Below are 17918 nucleotides of genomic sequence, written 5' to 3'. Positions count from 1 at the left end.
ACTAAGCTTTTGAGGAGGAAAGAACTTGGCTAAGAAAGTCGTGACCAGCTTATCCCAAGAGTTAAGGCTATCTTTTGGTTGAGAGTCCAGCCATATTCTAGCTCTGTCTCTTACAGCAAACGGGAAAAGCATAAGCCTGTAGACCTCGGGATCAACCCCATTGGTCTTAACAGTATCACAAATCTGCAAGAATTCATTTAAGAACTGAAAAGGATCTTCTGATGAAAGTCCATGAAACTTGCAATTCTGTTGCATCAGAGAAACTAATTGAGGCTTTAGCTCAAAATTGTTTGCTCCAATGGCAGGGATTGAGATGCTTCTTCCATGTAAGTTGGAATTTGGTGCAGTAAAGTCACCAAGCATCTTCCTTGCATCTCCACCATTGTTATTATTTTCGGCCATTTCTCCTTCTTTTTCGAAAATTTCTGTCAGATTTTCTCCAGAGAGTTGTGCTTTAGCTTCCCTTAGCTTCCTCTTCAGAGTCCTTTCAGGTTCAGGATCAGCTTCAACAAGAATGTTCTTATCCTTGTTCCTGCTTATATGAAAAAGAAGAGAATAGAAAAGAAAATATGGAATCCTCTATGTCACAGTATAGAGATTCCTTATATGAGTATAAGAAGAGAAGAATAGAAGAAGGAGAAGATAAGAATTCGAAGACAGAGGAGAAGAATGGGTTCAAATTTTTGAATGGAAGAGGGGTGTTAATAGATAATTAAATAAATAGAAAGAGATGAGAGGGGGAAGAATTCAAAAATTAAATAAAAAAATTTTTGTTTTTATTTTGACAATTAGTTATAATTTGAAATTTAAAAAGAAAAATAAAATTAAATTAAATTAGAATTTAAAATAACTAGTTAATTAAAAAGGAATTTTGAAAAAGTGGGGAAGAGTTTTCGAAAATAGAGAGGGAAAATTAGTTAGGTGGTTTTGGAAAAGATAAGAAATAGTAAAACAAACAAAAATTCAAGTGGTTAATTGAAAAAGATTTGAAAATCAATTTTGAAAAGATAAGAAGTTAGAAAAGATTTTGAAATTTGATTTGAAAAAGATATGATTGAAATTGAAAAAGATATGATTGAAAATCATTTTGAAAAAGATTTGAATTGGAAATTAAAAAGATTTGATTTTGAAAATTAAAGTTGATTACTTGACTAACAAGAAACTACAAGATATGATTTTAATATTTAAAGATTGATCCTTTCTTAATAGGCAAGTAACAACTTGAAATTTTTTTGAATCAAAATATTAAGTGCTAGCAAAGAATTCGAAAATATGAAACAAAATAAGAAAAAGATTTTTGAAAATCAATTTGAAAGTTTCGAAAATATGAAAGAAAAAATGAAAAAGATTTGAATTTTGAAAAAGATTTGAAGAAGATAGAAGTTTTAAATTGAAGATTTGACTTGATTTATAAGAGATAATTAAATTTTAAAACTTTATAACTATATCAATTCAAATTTTCGAAATTTATGAGAAGAAAAAGAGAAAGATATTTTTTTTATTTTTGAATTTTTAATTAAGAAAGAGAAAAACAATAAAAAGACTCAAAACATGAAAATTATGAATCAAAACACACAATGCATGCAATAACACTTTGAATGTTAAGATGAACACCAAGAACACTTTGAATGTCAAGATGAACATCAAGACTTATTTTTAAAAATTTTTAAGAAAAGAAAAACATGCTAGATACCAAACTTAGAAATTTTCAATGTTTAGACACTAACAAATTGAAAATGCATATGAAAAACAAGAAAAGATGCACAACAAGAAAATGCAAAGATCAAATAAAGAAGATCATCAAGAACAACTTGGAGATCATGAAGGACATTATGCATGAATTTTTCGAAAATTTTTAAGAAAAATAAAAGAATGAAATTGACACCAAACTTAAAAATTGACAGTAGATTCAAACAAGAAACACCAAATTTTTGGTTTTTATGATTTTATTATAATTTTTTTGCATTTTTTTTTTCGAAAATTAATTTGAAAAAGAAAAATAAGAATTTCAAAATTTTTAATGAGAATTCCAGGAATCATGCAATGTTAGTCTAAAACTCCGGTCCAGGAATTAGACATGGCTTACTAGCTAGCCAAGCTTTTAGTGAAAGCTCCGGTCCAAAACACTAGACATGGCCAATGGCCAGCCAAGCTTCAGCAGAACATTACATACAACAGCTAAATTACTGAGAAAGACAAAGAAGCTCTTCTCATGATAGTTGAAACCTCGGTACAAAAGGTTAGACATGGCTTAACAGCCAGCCAGGACTCAACATATCTCATGAAACTCTAGAATTCATTCTCAAAAATTCTGAAGAACATAGAATAATTTAAGATTATAATAAAATTACCTAATCTGAGCAACAAGATGAACCGTCAGTTGTCCAAACTCGAACAATCCCCAGCAACGACGCCAAAAACTTGGTGCACGAGATTGTGATCGTTCATTCCTTAGTAACGGCACCAAAAACTTAATACGCACGTTCATAATCTTAGTTCTTTGTCACAACTTCGCACAACTAGCCAGCAAATGCACTGGGTCGTCCAAGTAATAAACCTTACGTGAGTAAGGGTCGATCCCACGGAGATTGTTGGCTTGAAGCAAGCTATTCTTGCAAATCTCAGTCAGGTGGATTCAAATGGTTATGGTGAATTGATAGTTAAAATATAATTAAAATATAAAATAGGATAGAGATACTTATGCAATTCATTGGTGAGAGTTTCAGATAAGCGTATGGAGATGCTTTTGTTCCTTTTGAACCTCTGCTCTCCTACTGTCTTCATCCAATCATTCATACTCCTTTCCATGGCAAGCTGTATGTTGGGCATCACCGTTGTCAATGGCTACATCCCGTCCTCTTAGTGAAAATGGTCCAAATGCGCTGTCACTGCATGGCTAATCATCTGTCGGTTCTCGATCATGCTAGAATAGGATCCAGTGATCCTTTTGCGTCTGTCACTACGCCCAGCACTCGCGAGTTTGAAGCTCGTCATAGCCATCCCTTCCCAAATCCTACTCGGAATACCACAGACAAGGTTTAGACTTTCCAGATCTCAAGAATGGCCGCCAATAATTCTAGCCTATACCACAAAGAATCTAATCGTAAATCAGGAGGCTAAGAGATATGCATTCAAGCTTGCTTTCATGTAGAACGGAAGTATCTGTCAGGTACGCGTTCATAAGTGAGAATGGTGATGAGCGTCACATAATTATCACATTCATCATGTTCTTGTGTGCGAATGAATATCTTAGAGAAGAAATAGGCTTGAATTGAATAGAAAAACAATAGTACTTTGTATTAATTCATGAGGAACAGCAGAGCTCCACACCTTAATCTATGGTGTGTAGAAACTCTATGATGCCAGGGCATTTTGGCCAGTTTCACTGACCTTTTCTTTACTGTTTTAGGGTTGTTTCATGCATTTTCTTAGTTAATAAGCAAGTTTTGGGTAGATAATCACTTACATCTTGATTCAAGAAAACATTGTGAATTTTACATGATTTTATGAGAATTATGCATGAATTGAATGATAAAATGGATGATGCATGATCTCATGAGTTAGAACCTAGCTTTGATGCACTTTACTTGCTTGATTTCAGGACAAAGGAAGCAAGGAAGATGACACGTTAATAGCCATGTTAGTCTAACTAACGTGACCATTAACGTAGAATGGAGGCTAGCTTGCAACGTTAATAAGAAAAGTGAACACCAATAACGCCTTCGTGAGCCATCATAGCCCACGTTAGTGTCCACGTTAACTACATTAACGTGGAAGCTAACGTGGAGGAAAAAGAAAGCCCCAACGTTAGTAGTAAAAGTGGATACCACTAACGTTCCAAAAGGTACAATTGGCCACGTTAAGGGTCACGTTAACTACATTAACGTGAATTCTAACGTGGGAGGAGCAAGGAAGAGCCAACATTAGTGACACTCACCTTTGTCACTAACGTTGGACCAAGCCACTATTAGCCACGTTAGTTGCCACGTTAATTACAATAACGTGGAAGCTAACGTGGAGGAAACAAATGATGAGCCAACGTTAGTGACACTCACCTTTGTCACTAACGTTGGAGATGGCAATCACCACCACACTAGTGGTCACGTTAATACAATTAAAGTGAGGCACTAACGTGGGAAGGGGCGTTTGGAGCGTTAGTGACAAAGGTAAGTGTCACTAACGCTCTCGAAGCTGAGGCATGCCCACGTTAAGGGTCACGTTAGCTACACTAACGTGGACTCTAACGTAGGGAGGAAGGGCAACAAGCAAATGTTATTGGAAAAGGTGAATGCCAATAACGTTTGCGAAGAACCAAGAGGCAATGTTAGTGGTCACGTTAGTGCCACTAACATTGAAGTTAACATGGACCATTTTGGGTTAGGAACGTTAGTGAAAAAGGTGATCGTCACTAACGTTCTCAAACCCACATTTTCACTTAACGTTAACACCACTAACGTTCTAACTAACGTCCATGCCTAACTCACACTTTTTCTGCAAGAAAAGCTAAGCCCACTTAAGATGATAACTACTTCAACTCAAAGATCCAAAGGGCCATATCCAAGACTTGAAGAGCCAACTAGAAGATCAGAAGAGTAGTATATATAGGAGTAGTTTTGAACTAGAAAGGGAGCCTTTTGGCATTGGGAGAACTACTCTCTGTATAATATTACTTTCTCTGCATCTTCTAGTTTTACTTTCAGAAAGTATTTTCCATCTTTGCTTTCCATTCCCAAAGCGATAAACAACTAAACCCCTTTCATTGGGTTAGGGAGCTCTGTTGTAATTTGATGGATCAATAATAGTTTTCATTATTTTTCTTCTTTCTTTTCTCTTGGTTTTACTAGAAAGCTTTCAATCTTCATCCAATTGGGTAGTTGTCTTGGAAAAGAAGCTATTCATACTTGGATCTCTTCGGAACCTTGGAAGAGGAATGAAGAGATCATGCTAGAAATGCTTTCTCATGTTAGACCAAATTGGGGTTTTGACGGTTATAGTGACATATAATTCTCCCAATACTTTGATTTGGAAATACATGTGGTATAATCAGTGACCATACTTCATCTCTTCTCATGAGCAATTAGACCAAGGAATTGGCTATTGATCAAGATTTGAGAGATTGAATTACCAAGGAATTAGAATTCAATCACTTAAGATTGCCAAGGAGATCAATGAATGCATTGATTAAGGAAGAGATGAAAATAAACTTGATCCGGAGAATACAACATCTCCTGAGCCCAATGAACTCCCCATTTCTGATCTTTCCCATTCTCTTTACTTTCTGCCATTTACTTTTATGCTCATCTTCCCCATTCCCCATTTAAGATTTTGCAATTTACTTTCCGTCATTTACATTCAGTTCTTTATTTCCAGCATTTACATTTTTTGCCATTTACTTTTCTGCCATTTAATTTCCTACAATTCTCAAATCAAATTCTGCTTAGCTCAACTTGAACATTCCTCCAAGTAAAGTTGCTTGACCAATCAATCCCTGTGGGATTCAACCTCACTCTATTGTGAGTTTTTACTTGACGACAATTCGGTATACTTGCCGAGGGAGATCTGTTGAGAGACAAGTTTCCGTGCATCAAGTTTATGGTGCCGTTGCCGGGGATTGATTTTGTATCAACAAAGATTAAATTGGTGGATAACTATATTGAGCATTTTTCTTTTGTTTGATTTAATTTCTATTTGATTGATTTAGTTTAAGTTTCAGTTATTTTCTTCCCTTTACCCTTACCCGTTTGTGGTGTTCTCTTATTTGTTACAATTCAGTTCATTAACCCACTAACTGTTTGATATATTGCATCACTCACACTAACAGTATTTTTAACAAGAATACTCTCTATCTCCCTTTTGCTTTGGCCTTGTTGGTTGTATGACAGGTAGAAGAAGCGGGGTTTCAACTTCCTTTGATTCTGAACCTGAGAGGACCTTCCTTAGACTAAGGAGGGAAGCAAGAGGAAAGAGAGTCGTTGGTGCTGAGGAAGAAGAGGAGTATTTTGAACCAGACATGGATGAGAATATGGAGAATCATCATGAAGAAGAAGCTCACAACCATGGCAGAGAAGGTCCAATGCATCAACCTTTGAAGGCATATGTAAGGAAATTCAAGACAGTAAGGTGTTCCGAAAGGAAGTGCGATCCAACATGCAGAATCAAGATGCTGCCATCAAGAAACTTGAGACACAAATTGGCTACTTATTTCAGCAAGCTCCTGGCCACAACCTTTGCAGCAACATTGAGCCAAACCCAAGGGAGGAGTGTCAAGCTATCACCTTCAGAAGTGGAAAGGAATTGAAGGAGACCTCGAAGCAACCACAAGAGAAGGACTAAATTGGAAGGAAGGAGGAATAAGATAAAATTCAAGTTCCCACCTCCAATTCACATCAAAAAGGAGAAGAGCTGAAGCCATATATTCCAAAAGTCCCATACCCTCAACAATTGAGGAAGAAGGGGGATGACAACTGATAAACCACTATTTTATAGTTTATATTGTGTTTAATTGTGTGGTTTTGTCATGATCCTTACCCATTTATTCATCAATTTAGCATGCATTTAGATTTCCTTCATAAATTCAGTACATGTTTGAAAATTACTTCCTAGAAACTTTAATTATTTATTTTTAATTCTCCTTTATTCCATTCGACACCGTGATCTGTGTGTTAAGTGTTTCAGACTTTATAGGGCATGAATGAGTTGGAGATTGGAAAGGAAGCTAGCAAAAAAATGGAAGGAACACAAGAATTTGAGGATAACCAGCGAGAAGTGACGCGGTCGCATAGCTCACGCGACCGCGCGAAGGAGCACAATTCGCAGTGACGCGGCTGCATGGCTTGCGCGGCCGAGCGGGTTGGAAAGCGCAAGCGACGCGGTAGCATGGACGACGCGAACGCGTGGAGAGGAAAAAGCGCAAGCGATGCGTCCGCATGGACGACGCGATCGCGTGACATGCGCGATCTGCATAATCTGCAGAATTCGATGGGGGCGATTTTGGACCTTATTTCGGCCCAGTTTTCGGCCCGGAACAGCAGACTAGAGTTAGAGAATATGCAGAAACAACAAATATTCATTCAGTAGTTTTAGATCTAGTTTTTCACTCTCTTAGGTTTTTCTCTCTAGTTTTTAGAATTTTAATTTTCAATTGGTCTTAGCATTGGAACATTGAGAAGAGTTATTTCCTTATCAAGACTTCATCATTCTAGTTTGTTCTCTTAACTTGGTTCTAATCTTCCATGTTCTTTGTTATCTTCAATATTGTCATTCAGATACTTTTATGATTATTTAATTCAAGGATTATTTCTTTTTAATTCAATTTCAATTCCAATAATCATGTCTTCTTTTAATTCCCTTTCATGTGCTATGGATTCTTTATTTACAATGCGTGAGTAGTTCCCTTACTTGATGGGAGTTGATTAAAAGGAACTCTTGAGTTGGAAGGATTGAAAGAAAATTTGTAATTGGGTTAAATGTTGGATTGCTATCCTGTCACCGACGCCAATCCCTTTGAACTAAGTGGGTTGCAACTTGTGAACAGATCTGGCATTCCCACTTGTTTGACTTTCCCTTACCTAGTAAAGGATAACCAAACAGAACAACCATTAATCATAAATTAATCTTACAATCACACCATCAATGATAGAGATTCTAACCAATCAATTCTCAGTCAAAGCTTTTATTTATATTATTTAAAATTCCTCAATTTAATTTCCAATTTACTTAGCTCAACTTCTTGGAACATCTGATTAATAAAATAGCACACTTTTCTGCAACTCGTTGGGAGACGACCTGGGACTTAAAACTCCCAGTAATTTTAATTTAAACTCTCTGTGACATATTTCTAAATTGATAGGCAGATTTTCGGTGAGTTAAGAACTATACTTGCAACATAACCATTTTAATAAATTTTTAATTTACCAGCTTCTGCTTCCCATCAATTTTTGGCGCCATTGCCGGGTAGTTGCAATAGAGTGCTAATTTTATTAATTAGAATTTATTTATTCGCATTTTTATTTAATTTTGCTACTATGAGCTGCATGTTTCTTCCGTCAAATGACACGTTCACTTCCTGATCCGCGCTTGCTAATATTCGATCCTGAAATTGAAAGGACTATTTCATGAATAAGGCGAGAACAGGGTAGGTTAGTGATGAGCGGATAATTTATACGCTTTTTGACATTGTTTTTAGTATGTTTCTAGTAGGATCTAGTTACTTTTAGGGATGTTCTTAATATATTTTGTGTTAAATTCACATTTCTGGACTTTACTATGAGTTTGTGTGTTTTTCTGTGATTTCAGGTATTTTCTGGCTGAAATTGAGGGACTTGAGCAGAAATCAGATTCAGAGGTTGAAAAAGGACTGCTGATGCTGTTGGATTCTGACCTCCCTGCACTCAAAGTGGATTTTCTGGAGCTACAGAACTCGAAATGGCGCGTTTCCAATTGCGTTGGAAAGTAGACATCCAGGGCTTTCCAGCAATATATAATAGTCCATACTTTGGCCAAGAATAGATGACGTAAACTGGCATTCAACGCCAGCCTTCTGCCCAAATCTGGCGTCCAGCGCCAGAAAAGGATCCAAAACCAGAGTTGAACGCCCAAACTGGCACAGAAACTGGCGTTCAACTCCACAAATGGCCTCTGCACGTGCTACACTTAAGCTCAGCCCAAACACACACCAAGTGGGCCCCGAAAGTGGATTTATGCATCAATTACTTACTCATGTAAACCCTAGTGACTAGTTTATTATAAATAGGACCTCTTACTATTGTATTTGACATCCTGGATTGTATTTTGATCCTGTGATCACGTTTTAGGGGGCTGGCCATCTCGGCCATGCCTGGACCTTTCACTTATGTATTTTCAACGGTAGAGTTTCTACACTCCATAGATTAAGGTGTGGAGCTCTGCTGTTCCTCAAAGATTAATGCAAAGTACTACTGTTTTCTATTCAATTCTTCTTATTTCGCTTCTAAGATATCCATTCGCACCCAAGAACGTGATGAAGGTGATGATTATGTGTGACGCTCATCATCCTTCTCCCTTATGAACGCGTGCCTGACAAACACTTCCGTTCTACATGAATTAAGCTAGAATGAATATCTCTTAGATCTCCTAACCAGAATCTTCGTGGCGTAAGCTAGAATGATGGCGGCATTCAAGAGAATCCGGAAGGTCTAAACCTTTTCTGTGGTATTCCGAGTAGGATTCAATGACTGAATGACTGTGACGAGCTTCAAACTCGCGAGTGCTTGGCGTTAGTGACAGACGCAAAAGGAGGGTGAATCCTATTCCAGCATGATCGGGAACCGACAGATGAATAGCCGTGCCGTGACAGGGTGCGTGAGCATATTATTCACTGAGAGGAGGGGATGTAGCCACTGACAACGGTGATGCCCTTGCATAAAGCCAGCCATGGAAAGGAGTAAGACGGATTGGATGAAGATAGCAGGAAAGCAGAGGTTCAGAGGAACGAAAGCATCTCCATTCGCTTATCTGAAATTTCTACCAATGATTTACATAAGTATTTCTATCCCTATTCTATTATTAAATTTCGAAAACTCCATTATCACTTTATATTTGCCTGACTGAGATTTGCAAGGTGACCATAGCTTGCTTCATACCAACAATCTCCGTGGGATTCGACCCTTACTCACGTAAGGTATTACTTGGACGACCCAGTGCACTTGCTGGTTAGTTGTATCGAAGTTGTGACAATTATGTATTGAGATCAGAGCACCAAGTTGCTCACGTTGCCGGGGATTGTTTGAGCCTGGACATCACAATTTCGTGCACCAGTTCTCCCGCTCTGAGGGCGGATCTGAAAGTGAATCTGAGGAAGAAACCAGCCCCCGTTCTACTGATTCAGTTGTTGTACATGCAGAAAACATGGCAGCTAGAAGAGTTACCATTCAGGAGGAAGGAGCTCCTGATTTTACAATGCAACCGTTTCAAGCGCATCATCCAGCGGTAGCTATGGATTTTGAAATAAAGACCGCACTGCTAAATTTGATGCCCAAGTTTCATGGCCTACCTGCTCAAGAGCCTATCAAGCACTTGAGAGACTTCCAGGCAGCCTGTTATACTGTCAGGCGTGATGGCACTGATGAAACTTCAATCCTGCTGAAAGCTTTTCCGTTCTCTCTTGAAGGAAAAGCAAGAGAGTGGTACTACACTCAACCTCTAGCAAATGTATCCAACTGGGATACACTCAGAAAGGAGTTTCTGGAGAAATTCTTTGCATCTGAAGTTACTGATAAACTGAGGAAGGATATCTCTACAATTGTTCAGGATGACAATGAGACTCTCTTTGAATACTGGGAGCGCTTCAATATTCTTCTGAAAGCATGCCCCCACCACATGATTGACAAGATCGTGCTACTCAGCTATATCACACAAGGTATGAGGCCCCAAGATAAGACCACATTGGAAAGTGCCAGCAATCGGTCTATGAAGAAGTACAAGACCACTGATGAAGCTTGGCAATTGATCAGTGATTTAGCTGAATCTACTCGGAACCACAGACAGAAGCAAGGCCGTTCAAAAGCCATTGCAGAAGTATCTTCTGGCATAGAGACTGCTGCTCTAAATCGAAGCATCTGTGAGATGACCAACCTGCTGAAGCAAATGCAGTTGAGTCAACAAGCTCAGCAAACTCAACCGCAGCAAAACCAACAACTAGTTCCACAAAGAATTTGCGAAATTTGTGCTGATTACAGCCATTACACTGATGAATGCCCGCAGCTCCAACAAGAAGACAACATGGTGGCATCCACTCACAACTTCTATGACCGCCCCAACCAAGGGTACAATCAAAGTGGAAATAATAACCATGGATGGCAGGACAATTCAAACTAGAATTGGAGAGACAACAATAATAGGGGAGGCAGAGATAATCAGGGAAATCAGAGGTGGAATAATAACAACAACAGGCAGCAAAATCAACCGTACCGAGCACCTCACCTGAGGCAAAACCAAGAACCACCGAACAATCAGCAGCAAACCTCTCAATTTACTCATTCTTCTGTATCTTCTAATGAAGATTTATTACAAGCTTTTGAGAAAAGACAACTGGCCATGGAAAATACCATCGTGAACAGTATTAACGCCAGCCTGAATGGTTTCACCTCTACTCTGCAAGCTTTTATGACACAACTTGGTTCAGCACAAAATTCCAGTAACCAACCTTCAAGTACCACTGGAATCCCCTCTCAACCATTACCCAATCCAAAGGGAGGCATTAATGCCATCACCCTGAGGTCCGGAACCACACTGCAGGAGAGGAATCAGGAGGAACCAAGCTCACCAGAATATGCCTCGGCTGAAGAGGTGGTAGAAATCGAAGATGTTGAAGAGGAAGAGGACATACAGGACATAGCTGAAGAAGAGATAGCTCAACCACAGGAAGAAGCACACAAAGGCACAGGCACCACAGAAAACACTACTCCCATTCCATTTCCACAACTTGCAAAGAAGCCCAGGAAGCAGCTGGAACCTGACCCTAAAATGGTAGAAATATTCAAAAAGGTTGAGGTAACTGTTCCCCTTTTTGATGTTATTCAGTAGGTACCTAAATATGCAAAGTTTCTAAAAGACTTATGTATCCATAAAGACAAAATTAATGAATTAGAAACTATTCCTTTAGGTAGTTCTATATCTGCTTTAATGGGAGGATTACCTGAAAAATGTAGTGATCCAGGTCCTTGCATAGTTAGTTGTACTATTGGTGGTGTAGTAATTTATGATTGCATGTGTGATTTAGGAGCATGTATCAGTATAATGCCTTTGTCTATATATGATGTTTTAAGGCTCCCTCCCTTAAAAAGGTCGACAGCTCGTTTTGTGTTAGCAGATAAAAGCATTATTACAGTGGCTGGAGTTGCTGAAGATGTTTTGGTGAACATTAAAGGGCTCACATTTCCCACTGATTTTTATATCTTGGAGATGCCCCATAATGATTCAGATAAGCCATCATCAATCCTACTTGGAAGACCATTCCTGAAGACATCAAAATTCAAATTGGATGCTTTTTCAGGAACATACTCCTTTGAAATAGATGGCCGCATAGTGATCTTCAATCTGAATGGAGTCATTAACAACCCCCTAGAAGATCGTTCTATCTTCCAGTGTGATGTCATAGACGAAAGTGTGGCTGAAGTCCAAAAAGAAGAGTTCGAAGAGAGGCACACTGGACAAGGTCCGAGTGTGGGGACCCTCTTAACTGACAATGAGGACACTTCGCCATTTTTGCAAGCCCCAGATAATCCAGAGCCTGCCCATGATCAAAAGTTAGAATTGAAACCTCTCCCTCCACATCTCAAATATGCTTATCTTGAGGATGAGCAGAAGCTTCCGGTTATTATTGCAAGGGAACTGACTTCTCAACAAGAAGAGCAGTTACTTGATATACTGAGGAAGCATAAGAAGGCAATTGGGTGGAGTTTGGCAGACATAGTGGGAATTAACCCTCAAGTATGTGAGCACAGAATATTTTTAGAAGAAGGAGCAAGACCGGTCCGTCAACCACAAAGAAGATTGAATTCCACCATCTTGGAAGTTGTCAAAAAGGAAGTGACCAGACTATTGGAAGCAGGTATCATATATCCCATTTCAGACAGTGAATGGGTAAGTCCAGTACAAGTGGTGCCCAAGAAATCTGGAGTCACTACAGTGAAGAATGAGCATGGAGAGCTCATAGCAACTAAAGTTCAGAATGCTTGGAGAGTCTGCATTGATTACAGGCGTCTCAACCAAGCTACCCGTAAGGATAACTACCCACTCCCATTCATTGATCAAATGCTGGATCGCCTGTTAGGTAAATCACATTATTGCTTTCTAGATGGTTACACAGGTTATTTCCAAATTCATATAGCTCCTGAGGATCAGGAAAAGACTACTTTTACATGTCCTTTTGGGACTTATGCTTATAAGAGAATGCCCTTTGGCTTGTGCAATGCACCAGCCACCTTCCAAAGGTGCATGATAAGTCTTTTCTCTGATCTTATTGAGGACTGTATGGAAGTTTTTATGGATGATTTTAGCGTTTATGGTGATTCTTTTAACCTTTGCTTAGATGGATTATCTAGAGTATTAGATAGATGTGTTAATACAAACCTTGTACTGAATTTCGAAAAATGCCACTTTATGGTAAAGCAAGGAATTGTATTAGGACATGTGGTATCTAATAATGGCATTTCTGTAGACCCAGCAAAAGTGAATGTTATTTCTAGTTTACCTTACCCCTCTTCTGTGAGGGAAGTCTGTTCGTTCCTTGGCCATGCAGGTTTCTACAGGAGATTTATTAATGACTTTAGTAAGGTGGCACTTCCCTTATCCATATTACTGCAGAAGGACATTGAGTTCGAGTTCAGTGAAGATTGCAAACAAGCATTTGATAGGCTGAAGACTGCTCTAACTCAAGCCCCAATTGTGAGAGGACCCGACTGGAGCCAGCCGTTTGAAATAATGTGCGATGCTTCCAACCATGCAGTAGGAGCAGCGCTGGCTCAGCGTGACGGTAAGGACCCTTTTGTTATTGCCTATGCGTCTAAGACTTTAGACACTGCCCAGTCCAATTATACTACTACTGAGAAACAGCTACTTGCTATTGTTTTCGCTCTGGATAAATTCCGAGCTTATTTACTTGGTACTAGAGTAGTAGTGTATTCGGACCATGCAGCTCTAAAGTATTTATTAGCTAAAAAGGAATCCAAACCAAGGCTTATACGTTGGATACTGCTGTTACAAGAATTTGATTTAGAAATAAAGGATAGGAGTGGTAATCAAAATTTAGTAGCAGACAACTTGAGTCGCCTTGAACATATTAAGGATGATTCTACTCCTATAGATGATAATTTTCCTTTTGACAACCTGCAAGCAGTATCTGAGGTAGTCCCTTGGTATGCACCTGTTGCTAATTATTTAGTTAGCCACACATTTCCTCCACATTTTTCTAAACATCAAACAGACAAGCTGAAAAGCGAGTCTAAATATTATATATGGGATGACCCATATTTATGGAGATGTGGCGCTGACCAGATAATTAGACGTTGTGTACCTCAATCAGAATTCCAGTCCATTTTAGAGGCCTGTCACTCATCTGAGAGTGGAGGACACTTTGGCCCTCAAAGAACAGCTAGAAAGATCTTAGACTGCGGATTCTAGTGGCCTACTCTTTTTAGAGATGCCGCTGAGTTTTGTAAATCTTGTCACCCATGCCAGAAATTTGGTAACATATCCAGGAGGGATGAGATGCCTCAACAATATATGCTTTTCTGTGAAATTTTTGATGTATGGGGCATTGACTTCATGGGTCTATTTCCAAATTCTAGTGGATATTTTTATATATTGTTAGCTGTGGATTATGTTTCCAAATGGGTGGAAGCAATTCCTACCCGCACTGATGATGCTAACACTGTTGTTTCCTTTGTGAGAAACCATATTATATGCCGCTTTGGATCACCACAAGCGATCGTGAGCGATCAAGGCACCCATTTTTGTAACAGGAGACTAACAGGCTTGATGAAGAAGCATGGGATAATCCATAAAGTTGCAACAGCTTACCATCCCCAAACTAGTGGGCAAGCCGAGGTGTCAAACAGAGAAATTAAGCGTATCTTGCAAAAGATAGTAAAGCCTCATAGAAAAGACTGGAGCACCAGACTACAAGATGCACTGTGGGCATACAGAACAGCATACAAGACACCCATTGGGATGAGTCCCTTCCGCTTGGTTTATGGAAAAGCTTGCCATCTCCCAGTTGAAATAGAACACATAGCCTTCTGGGCAGTTAAGGAGTGCAACATGGGAATTGAGAATGCTGGAGCTGAAAGAAAGTTGCAACTGCAGGAACTGGAGAACCTTCGCCTGGAAGCTTATGAGAACTCCAGAATATACAAGGAAAAGATGAAAGCTGTGCATGATCAAAACATCAAGAAGAGAGAGTTCCAACCTGGAGATTTTGTTCTCCTTTACAAATCTCGACTGAGGCTCATGCCGGTAAGTGGAGATCAAAATGGGAAGGTCCATACAGAATAGAGAAGGCTGAACCGTACGGAGTCTATCACCTAAGCCATCCTTCAAGCTCTGAACTTATTAAGGTTAATGGACAGCGCCTAAAGCTATACCATGGTGAGAAAGTGCAGAAAAATAAGGAGCTTGAGATCTTCCGCCTGGAAGATCCCCACATCGCAGCAGATTGAGCTATTGGAGCGTCCAACTTACGGACGTAAAAGCAAAGTGCTTGGTGGGAGACAACCCACCGCGGTATGATCGTTCTTTTCTTCACTCTTAGTTTTTCTTCTTTAATAACTCTTCTCTTTATTAGTGCTTCCGTGCTCTTTCAATTACATGTCTTTATCTTTCCTTAAAAAAAATAAAAAATAAAATAAATAAATAAATAAATAAATAAATTTTTTCGCCGCGCGACGCGATCGCACCAGCGACGCGTCCGCGTGGCAGGGGGAGTAAAGAAAAATAAAAATGAACAGAAAGTTACGCAGGAGGAGCGCTGGAGTCGTGCCAATGGCACAAATTGACCCACGCGACCGCGTCGCTGACGCGTCCGCGTCGCTGACGCGTCCGCGTCGCATAGGAATCATGGCCTCCCACGCGACCGCGTGTCCCACGCGGCCACGTGCCCTGCATTTTCGACGTAAAAAGGTGCACAACGCTATATTGCGCGAGAGTAGTGCTGGATTGGTGCTGGAAGCACAATCCCTGTCACGCGGCCGCGTCAGACGCGGCCGCATCCCCTATTTTATAACGCACACTCATGCGATCGCGTGACCCACGCGATCGCGTCACCCAATTTTGGCAATTAAAATGAATCGAACAGAGAGTTGTGCTGGAGCAAGGCTGCACTCACGCCAGCAGCGCAATACAGGCTACGCGACCGGGTGACCGACGCGATTGCGTCCCCTTCCCTAACGCATTCCCACGCGAACGTGTGCCCCAGGCGGCCGCGTCGCATGCGCCGCACAGCTAAACCCCAATTGCCAAATTATATTATCTTTCTTTCCTCCAAATCCTAATTTTTCTTTTCCCTCATTCTTTCTTCTTTTTCCTCTTCCCCTTTCTATCTCACCTCTCACTCTCTCTCTCTCTCCTCCATTAACAAGGTTTTACCTTCTTCTTCCTTCTTCTCTTTTCTATCATTCTTATTCTATTATGTATATATATTATTATTTTCTTTTTCTTTTCTTTTTTCTTTTCAAACTTTTATTTTTCTTCTTCTTCTTTTCCTTTTACATGGTGTTAGAAACCTTTTGAGTCATCATCCCCCATTATATGCCTGTGGATTATTGCAAATTGTTTGACAATTAATTTTCTCCTATTTAAGGGATTGCTTGCATGCTTACCTTCATATTTTCTATACCCTATTCACCATGCATGCTATATGTTTGTGAAAAAGCTCATGTGGCATTATGCACTTCTCTATGTTGCTATACTATTCAATACTTGCTTTTCACAACTTTCCCTTATTATTTTATTAATTAGATTTAATTGTCAATACAAACGTGATAGTTTGTTACAAATGGTAATCTAAACTGGACATTGAATGTTTGATATATGCTACTCATGCCTTTGCCTGCATGCCAATAACCCTCTTGCATCCCATTGTCCTACATGCACTTGCTATATTTCCATTAATGAGCTTTTCACATGTAATCCGAACCATGTGTTAATGCCATTTATCTTTATTGTGCATTGACTATCACTTACAATACCCTCTTCCTTGCTTTATCTCTTTGAATTTAATTTCCTTTCTCTTTCCCTCTGTCAGGATGGCCACCAAGAAAGAAAAAGAGAAAGCTACTTCCAAACCACCAGCAAGAAGAGGAACTAAAAGAGCATTAGTGGCAGAGCCTTCTTCAACCGCAGTCAAGCCCTCAACAAAAAGAGTTAAGAGGATAATAAAGGTGGACGACAAGGAGAAAGCCTTTCCAGCAAAGGACACTGCGCGATTTCCCAATCGCTACTGTGAGCAGATGTTCCCTATCCTAGCAGAAAGGAACTATAACAATGAATACCTTCTTATCCTCCCGTCCAATATTGCCGCCTTTGTTGAGCCGCAAATTGAGCGAAGACAATTGGGTTTCTTACGGAGACAGCCGAGGCAGGTCAATCTCTCTTGGGTAGTTGAGTTCTACTCTAACTTCTACATACCGACCCTGTAGTCTGTTTATGTCCGACAGAAGCAAGTCCCCATCACAGAAGAGGCCATTCAGAAAGCTCTGAGTCTTCCCCCTATTCCAGCAGGAATGGACGCTTTTCAAGAAGCCACCCTTCGGCGCCAGAGATACCAATTTGACTGGGACTCTGTTCTCGGAGTCATTGCATTACCTGGTAGCCGTTGGATCTACGGATACCACCGTAGCCGCCCTAAGGAAATCTTGGCTTCCGCACTTACCTTGGAGGCTCGCGTATGGGCACAGATCATGTCCCATTACGTCTTTCCGAGCACTCATGAGTCCTCTTTCACTGCAGACATGGCTGTTCTACTATGGTGCATCCTTACAGACCAACCTCTGAATCTCTCAAGACATATCCGGAATGCTATGGAACACGTACAAATCGCGGGCAACCTACCTTTTCCTGCCCTGGTCTCAGATCTTGTATCAGTAGCTGGAGTCTCATACAGAGCTGGGGACACCAAAGCCATGCTTCCACGGGATGATCAATATGTCCCTAACGGGAAACATCTCAGACTTGCAACAGCCACTACATGCCAGCCTACTGAGCCAGTTGAAGATATTCCTTCTTCAACACCACAAGCATATACCACTGAGAAATTGCTCCAACAGTTACTTGAAAAGTTGGATCGGCATGAATAGAAAGCTAAGATGAGAGAGCGCCGTAACAAGCGCCGATTCACATACCTCAAGGAGCTGATCATGGGCAAATTCAAGGACTCAGACACT

The 17918-nt window shown here is 39.9% G+C and overlaps 1 non-coding gene across 1 annotated transcript; it reads right to left on the bottom strand.

Annotated features, from left to right (window-relative positions):
- Window positions 1-10254: 10254 nt before the first annotated feature.
- On the bottom strand, window positions 10255-10362 carry LOC148548503 (small nucleolar RNA R71). The gene has a single exon (XR_015897712.1). It is a non-coding gene; the product is annotated as a small nucleolar RNA R71 (small nucleolar RNA).
- Window positions 10363-17918: the final 7556 nt, after the last annotated feature.

This window comes from Arachis ipaensis, chromosome B8 (genome assembly GCF_059453495.1).
Source record: "Arachis ipaensis isolate K30076 ecotype BB chromosome B8, ASM5945349v1, whole genome shotgun sequence".
NCBI classification, from domain to species: Eukaryota; Viridiplantae; Streptophyta; class Magnoliopsida; order Fabales; family Fabaceae; genus Arachis; species Arachis ipaensis.
This window is presented reverse-complemented; position numbering and strand designations above follow the sequence as displayed.